This window comes from Chlorocebus sabaeus, chromosome 12 (assembly GCF_047675955.1).
Source record: "Chlorocebus sabaeus isolate Y175 chromosome 12, mChlSab1.0.hap1, whole genome shotgun sequence".
NCBI classification, from domain to species: Eukaryota; Metazoa; Chordata; class Mammalia; order Primates; family Cercopithecidae; genus Chlorocebus; species Chlorocebus sabaeus.
Genome location: NC_132915.1, coordinates 25,151,239 through 25,161,771, shown reverse-complemented (window position 1 = coordinate 25,161,771; position 10,533 = coordinate 25,151,239).

Here is a 10,533-nt window from a genome sequence, read left to right as displayed (position 1 = left end):
ATACTTATTCTTATCTCTTAAAGAAGGTTTCAAGTGCTTCTACTTTCCAATTGATTTTTAATACAGTGATGGGCTCTGGAATTTGCTGGATAAAAAAGAGTGAACTTTGTGCGCCTTTTGAGAGTAGCTTATGCAAACTTGAGAGAACAACAGGATGGCTGAGACCACGTAATTAGATTTCACGGTGGCCAGAGGTCAAAACTGAGCAGCAAGCAGAACCTTCAGTTAAGGGTCAGGGATCAAGCACAGGCAGAGATCAGTATTTGGAGTGGAGCTCCCAAGTGCCCCTATGTGTAAAGCACTGTTGCTGAGGTCAATAAGCTATGCAGCCTGATTACTGCAGGCTTGATCTACACTTGTTCTTCTATACCTTACTCTCCACACAGCAGCAAGATTCAACTAATTGGAGACTAAAGTAGCCATGTCACTCCTGTACTCAAAACCATACAAAGTCTTCTCATTTCACTCAGAGTAAAAACCAAAGTTCTTACAGTGAATGGCCTGCAAGGCTCTACAATGATCTGGGGCCCTGAGTTACTTCTCTGCTGTCATTTCTTATTATTCACTCTCCTCCAGCCGCACTAGTCTCCTTAATACTTTTTTTTTTTTTTTTGAGACGGAGTCTTGCTCTGTTGCCCAGGCTGGAGTGCAGTTGCACCCTCTTGGCTCACCGCAACTTCCGTCTCCCGGGTTCAAGTGATTCTCCTGCCTCAGCCTCCCATGTAGCTGGGATTACAGGTGCCTGCCACCATGCTCGGCTAATTTTTTGTATTTTTAGTAGAGATGGGGTTTTACCATGTTGGCCAGGTTGGTCTCTAACTCCTGACCTCACCCACCTCAGTCTCCCAAAGCGCTGGGATTATAGGTGTGAGCCACTGTGCCTGGCCTTCTTAATATTCTTTAAAAATAAGTCCTGGCTCACGCCTGTAATCCCAGCACTCTGGAAGGCTGAGGCAGGCAAATCACCTGAGGTCAGCAGTTCGAGACCAGCCTGACCAACACAGTGAAACCTCATCTCTACTAAAAATACAAAAATTAGCCGAGCATGGTGGCACACACCTGTAATCCCAGCTACTTGGGAGGCTGAGACAGGAGAATCGCTTGAACCCAGGAGGCAGAGGTGCAGTGAGCCTAGATTGCACCACTGCACTCCAGCCTGGATGACAGTGAGACTGTATATAGCTCTCTTTATGTAAAAATAATAAGAATAAGAATAAATATAAGTCCTGCACTCTCTGGTCCTGTGACCTTGGTTGTTCTTTTTGCCAGAAGTCTCCATTGCCCACAGCTGCTTGTCTGGCTTCTGCTCCCTCACCCTTTCAGGTCTTTGCTAAAATCTCACTTTCCCATGGAGGGCTACCTTGACCACAACTTACACCCCCACATTCTCCTATACTCTGCTCCTTTTCTTTTTATATTATATAGCTTATTTATTAATTATGTTTATTTTTTTCTTATCTGCCTTTCTTTGTAATTTCTGTGAGGGCAGGGATCTTTATCTGTTTTGTTCACTTATGCATCCCAAGTGCTTAGAACAGTACTTGGCACGTCATTAAATATTGATTGAATGAAGGAATGAACAAGTGAATGCATTTCAGGCCTGGCCTGAAAACAGTTCAAGACATTCCTTGCCAGGGGCTTAGCAAACGGCAAAACCATCAATCTCTGGGGATTTATTGAGACGAGCAATGATCTTGTTAGACTGAAATGGCTCTCTGATTTCAATCACAGTTAGAAAATCTCCCCTTTCCCTAAGTCCCATTACTTTCTCAATTTTATAGCCTCAGATTCAGAGGTTTACTCAGGCAAAGAGAATCAGAGAACTGTGAATAAGACCCAGATGATCCAGATAATAAACATATCTTTGCTTCAATTTTGTGACGTGTGGGCAAATAGCTATTAAGGAGTTTTCCCCCTTTCTTTCATTACTTGTCTCTAGTTTGGTTTAATGATTACCTAATGATTCAGCAGTTTATGACCTTTCATTTTAACTCTTGCAGTTTCTGACCCTCTCATAGTGCATTTATTTTTGGTATTGAAGATTTATTAACTCCCTCCCTTCTCCTTTTTACCTAATTGCAATTTAAATGAGTCCAGTTTTCATAGGATGCAATATATAGTTCTCTTTATATATAACATAATAATTATACAATAATATTAATTATAAAATCATTTAGATCTAATGAACGTGTTACTATCTGCCAAGTTCTGATTTAGGAGCTTCAGACATATTTTCATTAATCTTCAGTCCTGCCTTACAGCGGAGATTTTGAACTCAGAAAATTTACTTTGTTCTTTTCAGTAAGTATGTGGTCTTTTGGCTGGCCCCATCAGAATCCCCGGAAGTGTTTGGTGACAGATCCCTGAATCCCAATCCCAGGAAACCTACAGACAATCAGCATTTTAACTTACGTCCAAAGTAAAGCCTGTAAGCACTGAAGTTTGAGAACCACTGGATAAGTATTGAGGTAGACTGTATCTTAGAACACACTGACAAGGGAACAATACAGTGTGCCAGTAGCACACTGTAGTCATTACTAGGTAGATTTTTACCTATTACAGGTGAAGTTAACTCTCTTTCTGAAAGCCATATTCTGCTTCTCCTGCCCCTGTAGTGTTTGACATACATGTTATCACCTACAAAAACAAACAAGATTCATCTTGAAGTTTCCAGCCAGAAGATATTGGTCAAGGAGACTTTTGTTCTTTCACAGGCCGAATTATGTCTTTAAGTCATTCCTTTGACTCTATGTCAAATTAATTTTGTAAGGAATAAAGGACTAGGCTAGGGGCAGAGGCTCATTCCTGTAATCCCAGCACTTTGGGAGGCCAAGGCAGGTGGATCACCTGAGGTCAGGAGCTCGAGACCAGCCTGATCAACATGGAGAAAACCCATTTCTACTAAAAATACGAAATTAACCGGGCATGTGGTGCATGCCTGTAATCCCAGTTACTCAGGAGACTGAGGGAGAATTGCTTGAACTCGGGAGGCAGAGGTTGTGGTGAGCCGAGAACGTGCCATTGCACTCTAGACTGGGCAACAAGAGTGAAACTCTGTCTCAAAAAAGAAAAAGAAAAAGAAAAAGAAATAAGGGATTAACTCATTTGGTCAGTGCATCTGGGGACAGAAAGTAAAGTGAGTGTCTGAAAAAGTAAACTATAAAAATATGCACCAATAAATGGACTAGCTTTTCCAAATTTTCTTACTTATTCAAATAGAAGAAAACAGTATGACTCAAAAGTCAGATAAGTAAAATTTCATAGGCCCATATCACCATAGTCAAATCAGATAGGGGAAGTAAACCAATTGTCTAGATGAGGAATCGGCAAACTCTGGCTCACAAGTCAAATCCTTCTGACTACCTATTTTCATACATAAAGTTTTATTGAAACACAGCCATGCACATTATCTATGGAATGAATGAATGATGATATTTCTTGGTTGGACTCTCCACAAAGGAAATTAATTCAGAATCCAAAGTCATGGGAAATGTTAAGTAATTATTAACCTGTAACCCCACTCCCAGAACTACTCCATGGGCCATAAAACATGCATTCACCTACTCTGCAGGGAGAGAGAAGACAGACTTTTTATGGAGAGACATCCATTTCACGTGGAGGACATGCTCACCAGGGTGTGAAGAAGACCATTCATTGATGTGTGGAGAAAAGTATTATAATTTATGGTTTTACATTAATATGTAGAGAGAAGAATTAAGCTTTACTAATATTTAATACACAGATTGGCAGTAGTCTGTGAACCCAACCCCAAAGAATTGGCTATAGAGTTCTCTCTTGCTTGATTTTGTTGTGTTAACACATACTGAAGTTTGCATGTACCTAGTTAAGTGGATTTAGGGATTTCATTACTGACTTCACAGAATAGACAAATGGATATAAAAGATTCCTGCAAAAGTGTCTAACATTGAAGATAATAGTAAATGCACTGCTTGATAATGAAAAAAAGTGGCAGAGTTGAAAGTTCCCTTAATCCTATGGAACTAGTTCTTCAGCAGCCAAAGAGGTAAAAGATGAATGTATACATTCTAATGAAATTTGAAATGATCAAGAGAATTATGAAATATGGATTTATTTCCTCTATCATTGTAGACCTCACCCTACTTGAATACTATGTCGACTTTAAACAAAAACTTTTGCATAATTGGAGGATTACATTAAAAAATAAGTACCATGATTTCGTAGGCAAGATAATGAGGTCCTTTTTTTTTTTTAAATCACATCCTTGTATCATTAAGAATTAATTTTTTGTTATGACAATCATTAACATTAAGTCCAGAAATAATAAACATAATGCCAGAGTGAATCACAAAGATTTTAAAACATAATTAAGTAATTAAATCACACTGTTTACACATTTTAGCAGTCTTCATGATTTTTAAAAGTGAAAAGAGAAAGATGTCTTTGTAAATTAATAAGATAGAAGTAAAACAAACCACTAGGTGATCTTGACTTCCTCCTTTAAAAATGTCTATTTTGGAACAGAAAACCAAACGCCGTATGTTCTCACTTATAAATGGGAGCTAAGTGATAAAAACTCAAGAACACAAAGAAGGAAACAACAGACACTGGGGTCTACTTGAGAGGGAGGGTGGGAGGAAGGAAAGGAGCAGAAAAGACAATTGCTGGGTACTGGACTTAATATCTGGGTGATGAAATAATGTGTACAACAAACCCCCATGGCACGTGTTTATATATGTAACAAGCCTTTATATGTATCCTCAAACCTGAAATAAAAACTTAAAAATTGTCTATTTGTATATTTTTATCTATATTATATGCCAGTCTAATAGTACATGCATATACTATCATCTAATAGTACACACATGTATATACTATGTATAGTATGTGTGTATATATGTGTGTGTATATATGTGTATATATATAAATTAAAAGCGTACGCTTAAATTTTGTTTTACTTAAAAGTGGATAGGTCAAAAAATTTAGAAGCCACTGATTTAGACAATGATGTATGGATTCAACCTTCCTACTGGGCTATCTTGGATTTATTGCTGCCTGACCTTTCCTTTGACTGAACTCCCCTTGATCTGCCGAAGTCCTGGGCAGAGTGACACAAATCACCATTACTCCTCTACACGCACCTCTGTAGCCGTGCGTATTTCATACTGGCACAAGCTTGCTTGTACATTTACTTTTTCCACATTCATATTGTTTATCCTTATTTCTGGCTATTTAAATACTAAAGCTATTATTGACTAAATTTGCTTTGTGCAGTACTTTCCATGATCATCTAGCTAATTAACACCCTTGCTACTGTCTATTTGCTTTTGTTCTGGGGAAATCATTGTATGCTTACAGATCTCATTGATTGTTATTGATTCTTACACATATAATGGGTGCACTTTGCAGATGCTCGGTATGTTTGGAGAGGGCACAGTTTTCCTGGTGTCGAAGGAGGATTGATGTTAATGATATTGACTTTGTTTACTTTATGTCAGAGCAAGAAGTGAATTCTTTTAAGAAAAAATTCTATTCTGCCCCAACAATGTAAATGTATTTGGTATTTGTCGAGATGCAAAGAGCCTGCTTTCATACTAGAAGTTGTGCTAAATGAGATGCCTCCTCTATATCTTTTCTGGCCAAAAGAGATACATAATTTCACGTCTCAAAGGTCACATCCTTTCAAGATTTTTCCTGTCTGGGAACAACCATAGTATCTAACAGTACCACTGGCATTGGCCAAAGCTCTCTTCAATTCTTCTTCATTACGTCATAGGATTTCTTCATTAGATCAAGTTCATATCTGATTCTAGTAGTTCTCCTTTTTCTCCGTCAATTTTAGCATACTGCAAACGTTATGCCTTTTGTATTTGTCCATTGAGAAAACCTCAGAGGTCGATGTCTGCTACTAGACTGGCCAGAAAGTCTGGTCTCTCACTAGCTTCCTCCTGCATTCAGGAAGCCAATCTCAAGTGCAAACCTCACAGCTTCTCCGGAGTTCGGCAGATGTCAAAATGCCTCCATTCCCTCCCAGTCCAACCCTTATCCCCAGCAGCAATCTGGTGCCAGCTTTAATTAAAATTCATGAAAACAGACTGGCACTTCAGACATGGATGGAAACAATTTGTAGGGGAGGTAAAAAATAGCAGGGGTATACTTCTCATGTTTACTCTCTACTGTCCTGTAAGGATTTCATTTTTGAGTGAAACCAGTTCGAATTGGACATATGCTCAGTTTGAATAATTTAGGGAGGAATTCACAATAACTGCCTCTGATGTGGACTGAGCTCTGTTCTCATGACTAAAGAAGTTTATTTCTTCTTTAAGAAAAAGTTTAATTTACGGCAGCTTCATATTGAAAATTAATAGCTTGGGGGAATCTAGAATGAAAAAATAGAGGAAAATTAACTTTTTGAGATGTACAAGACAGAACAGTTTTATAAATGATAAATCATTAACTGGTATTGTAGTAAAGTGTTTTTGCATAAGGATGAAGAAGATGTGAGTCTTAAATGTGTTTAACTAGTATAACGTGTGTATGACACTCATACCAACCAGTAAATCCCAGACAGGAAAAAGCAGCTACACACCCACATTTTCTATTTATATTTCCTTTACCTAAAGCAGTCATTTGTTTATACTTACAATGTGCCAGGCATGTATTGGGCCTTTTATGCAAATCATCTTAGCAGTTCTTAATCTATTTTTTTCACTGTTAGAAGTATGCTACATTCTCATTAGAAGTAGCAGCTCCTAAAGAGTGGTGTAGTGACCCATTCTTTGTGGTTTGGAGGAAGCAGGTTGGCGGGAAACGTGAGAGTCTCTGGGTTGGATAATCTAGAATTTAAACCTAAACCTGGCTTCAGAGCCTATGTTCTAAGCCACTATACTCTAATAGCTCCCAGCTTTCTCATCTTTCACTGCCCAAAGTATCTACCAGGAATATTAAATAAATATGGGTTAAATAAAATTGTGACTGTTTAGCAGTCATAATAAAAAAGGGTAAAATGAATGGGTTCCAGGAATGCGATAGACCCACAAGTATTTCCTATCAGATCCTTTTCTCTACCTACAAATGTTTGATTCTTCTGTTTTGCTCAAGAGGCCGAGCACTGCAGATCTGGCTGGTTAACTCTGTGGGAGGTAGGTGAAATTGGGAAGAGATAGAAGAACTAAAGGCAATGAATGGGTTGCTGCCTTGAGTAAGAAATTCCAGTCCCAGCTGAAACTCTTACCTTAATGTGGCACTTGAAATAAATGGGGTCAAAAGTATTTTGAAGAGCTAGGAAAGATGAGATCGAGATGGTGCCTGTCTGATTAAGGGGAAGGGGAATTCACAGATATGCTTCTGGTAGAGATTTGCATTGGCTGGTGGTGTCTTCACTGAAAGACTGGATATGAAAGAAAGAGCAAACTCTTTCCCATGCAACAAGATTCAAGTCAAATGTCACCTCTTTAGGAAGCTCCTGCCTGGGTTAGGCCTTCACTATGCTGTGCTGCCACAGCTCACTGCTAGTGTCTCAAATGTAGAATTTAACTGACTTCATTATGTTAAGTACCTACTCCAGGGTAGGTGGGCCCCAGTAGTTTGTCTGTTTCTCTTTATTAGATACTGACTGAATTAATAATTGATGAAAAAAAATGCCAATATATTTGTGAAACCCCAATTATGAACATTATGGTTTATATAATAAGTATGAATGCTTAGTATGTTAGAAGCCAAAAAACAAAAAAAAAAAAAAAAAAAAAAAAAAGGAAAAAAACCAGCAACAACTATATAACAAGCAGGAAGTGTTTTGCACTCTGATGAACAGCATGGCATATTTCTTACTTTCAGATTAAAATGGAAATGACTCTAAGCTTTGCTTGCAGAATTAAAGAAATTCCATGATCACACTCCTGACCTCCCAACCCCTTCTCTTGGGTTATTTGGACTCCTAGGGGCTTGTGCACCCCAACATAGTGTGCCAGGTTCCATGCTCAAGTGACTCGGGGTCCTGGTGAATCCCTGTTCACTGCTGCTTTCACTGTCTGGGCTCTGCTGGGGTCACAAATTTTCTATTGTACCTCTGGCCCTGTGGCATCAGGGATTAGCAACACGTCAACTTATACAGTTTGCTGCTGAGTAGCATGGACTTTGAAGGAGAGTGGCATAAAAGGATAATACAACTTGCTCTCTGACAGTTCAGAACCCTCATCACAGCCATGCCCCTCTATTGTCATTCACTAAACCAAAGCACATCCAGGCATCTCCCTTTCTCAGAAAGGACAATCACTATTCTTTTTTTGAATTCTAGAATTCCCTCAAGGTCTGGATTGCTTTCCTTCTTCATCTTTCTAAAATAGAAATGGTACCCTCTGTTCTTTCTTCCCATAGTGAAACTTAAAGGACCATTAAGAAGGGCTTGGGCTTTAGAAACACAAGACTTGGTTCACTGCCCTTTCTTGGGGATGGCGGTAGAATAGCTTTTATTCCTTCTTAACAAGTTATTCACTCCATGGATAGGAGACTTTTTACTATACAGTAAAAATTCCAATACAATTTACATTATCACCTGCAGATCACTCTGCTACATCAAAGATGCATAGAATAAGAATTCATGCTATTGTTAATTGCTCTTTTGCAAAGCGTAGAATTTCCTTTTTAGTTATAACCTAAACATAAAGAAAACCTATGTCATAATGTTTAACCTTTATAATTTTTTTTTAGCTCTTCTTAAAAAAAAAGTCCTGGTAGACAGTCCAGAGCGGAAACATTGCCAAGTTTGCTGCCAAGGGCCTCACAGAGAGAAAACTGAAGAAGCCAGACTCACAGGGCTTTACAGCCTCCTGATATCCTGTCACTGCGATGGTTTGGCAGTAATTCCTCAGGACCAGTGTGGAGGGGAGGGAGGTAGAGAAATCTCCCCATAGGGTAACACTTGGCTACGATTGCTCCTATCATTTTATCCTGGAACTCAATAAGATTGCTTGTCATATTAACAGGCATAGCTCCTCATCAAAGCATATCCATAGTGCCGGAGAACCTAGGCCATCTTATCTCAGTTATACTCTGTGTCCAGAACTCTCCTGGGAATTATTTATGTAATGATGGTGAGACCAGACTACTGACTCATTGACCCCATCTCTTACGATGGGTTGGTTCCTCCTTTGGAAGCATATCCTTGGGGCCCTTCCCTGTCCACTGATCTCAGTCAAGACCATTTAAAATGGTGAAACTCATTCGAGTCGGGTCTCAGTCAAGACCATTTAAAATGGTGAAACTCATTCGAGTTGGGGTTTGAGCATTTTATTTTCCTAGAGACTCCTTGGTTTCTAGACAAATGTGTTCATTCCCTACTTAGCATCCTTTGAGTTGAACACACAGAGATAATAGGGGTGTGGGGTACATTGTCAAGCCACAAACATAACCTGCACTGTAATAATATCCTTCTACATTGTTATCTTGCTTTGGCACGGTATGATTCAAGTCTTACTCTTAACCCTAAAATTAAGTGGTTTCACTCTATTAAAGGCATCATCCACAACTGAAACTCACTAAAGCATATACATGTCACGTGGACTAGCCAAACACAAAACTCTTAATCTGAAGTTGACCTATTTAGTAAACCTATAGCTCAGAATTTGATCTCATCACCTCAGAAAATCAGGGATAAAATCTGTCTCTATATTGTTTCAGGTACTTGGGTAGACATTATTTGTTTATCAAGACCAAACAAAACACTTTGCTATTTTTTAAATCTTCTGTGTGTGTGTGTGTGTGTGCGTGTTTTACCTTTCACATTGTTCTTTTTTAAACCTTGCGTTGGAAGGAACCCAGTGTGAAACCATGGGTGTCGGCCTCCACATGCCAAAGCCTTAAGGAATTCACTTACAGTGTATTCAAGGCTCAATTGAGGCCTCTGAATTCCACTCAGTGCAGGTGGTAGTGTGTGCAGAGTACATGTGATCCGCACTGAACAGTAAGAGGTTCAGTCTTGGGTTAGGGAGGGAGGAACAGAGAATATAAACAACCTGGAAACCTGTTTAGATCATGACAGGTGGCTGTTGATTAGGACAGGCACATAACTCACCTGGGTGCCTTAGTGGAAATGTCATGCCTTATTTTAGAAGGAAATTAGTCAGTGATAAGAGATACAACTCTAAGGAATAACTAACATTCTAATAACATATTTAAGTGTATCATTTACCAATAAGATCAGTTTTCAAATTTGCTTTTGACAAAGATTAAAATAAAAATAAAACATGATGCTGAAATGATGGATCTGTGATCAGAGATCTGTTAAAAACACACAAAAACTGATGAGAGATTATGAGACATACTTTTCCATCTACAATTCTATGAAATACTAGTTTTTTAAAAAGATAGTTTTAAAATAACTTGTAGAATTTGATCGAGTGCAGGCAAATCCATAGAGAAGTAAACAGATCAGTTATGACCTGGGGCTGGGGATGGTAGCAAGGGTTGATCGTAAACTGGCACAGGTATTTTTCTGAGGTGATGAACATGTTCTAAAACTGGATTGTGGGGCCGGGCGCAGTGGCTCACGCCTGT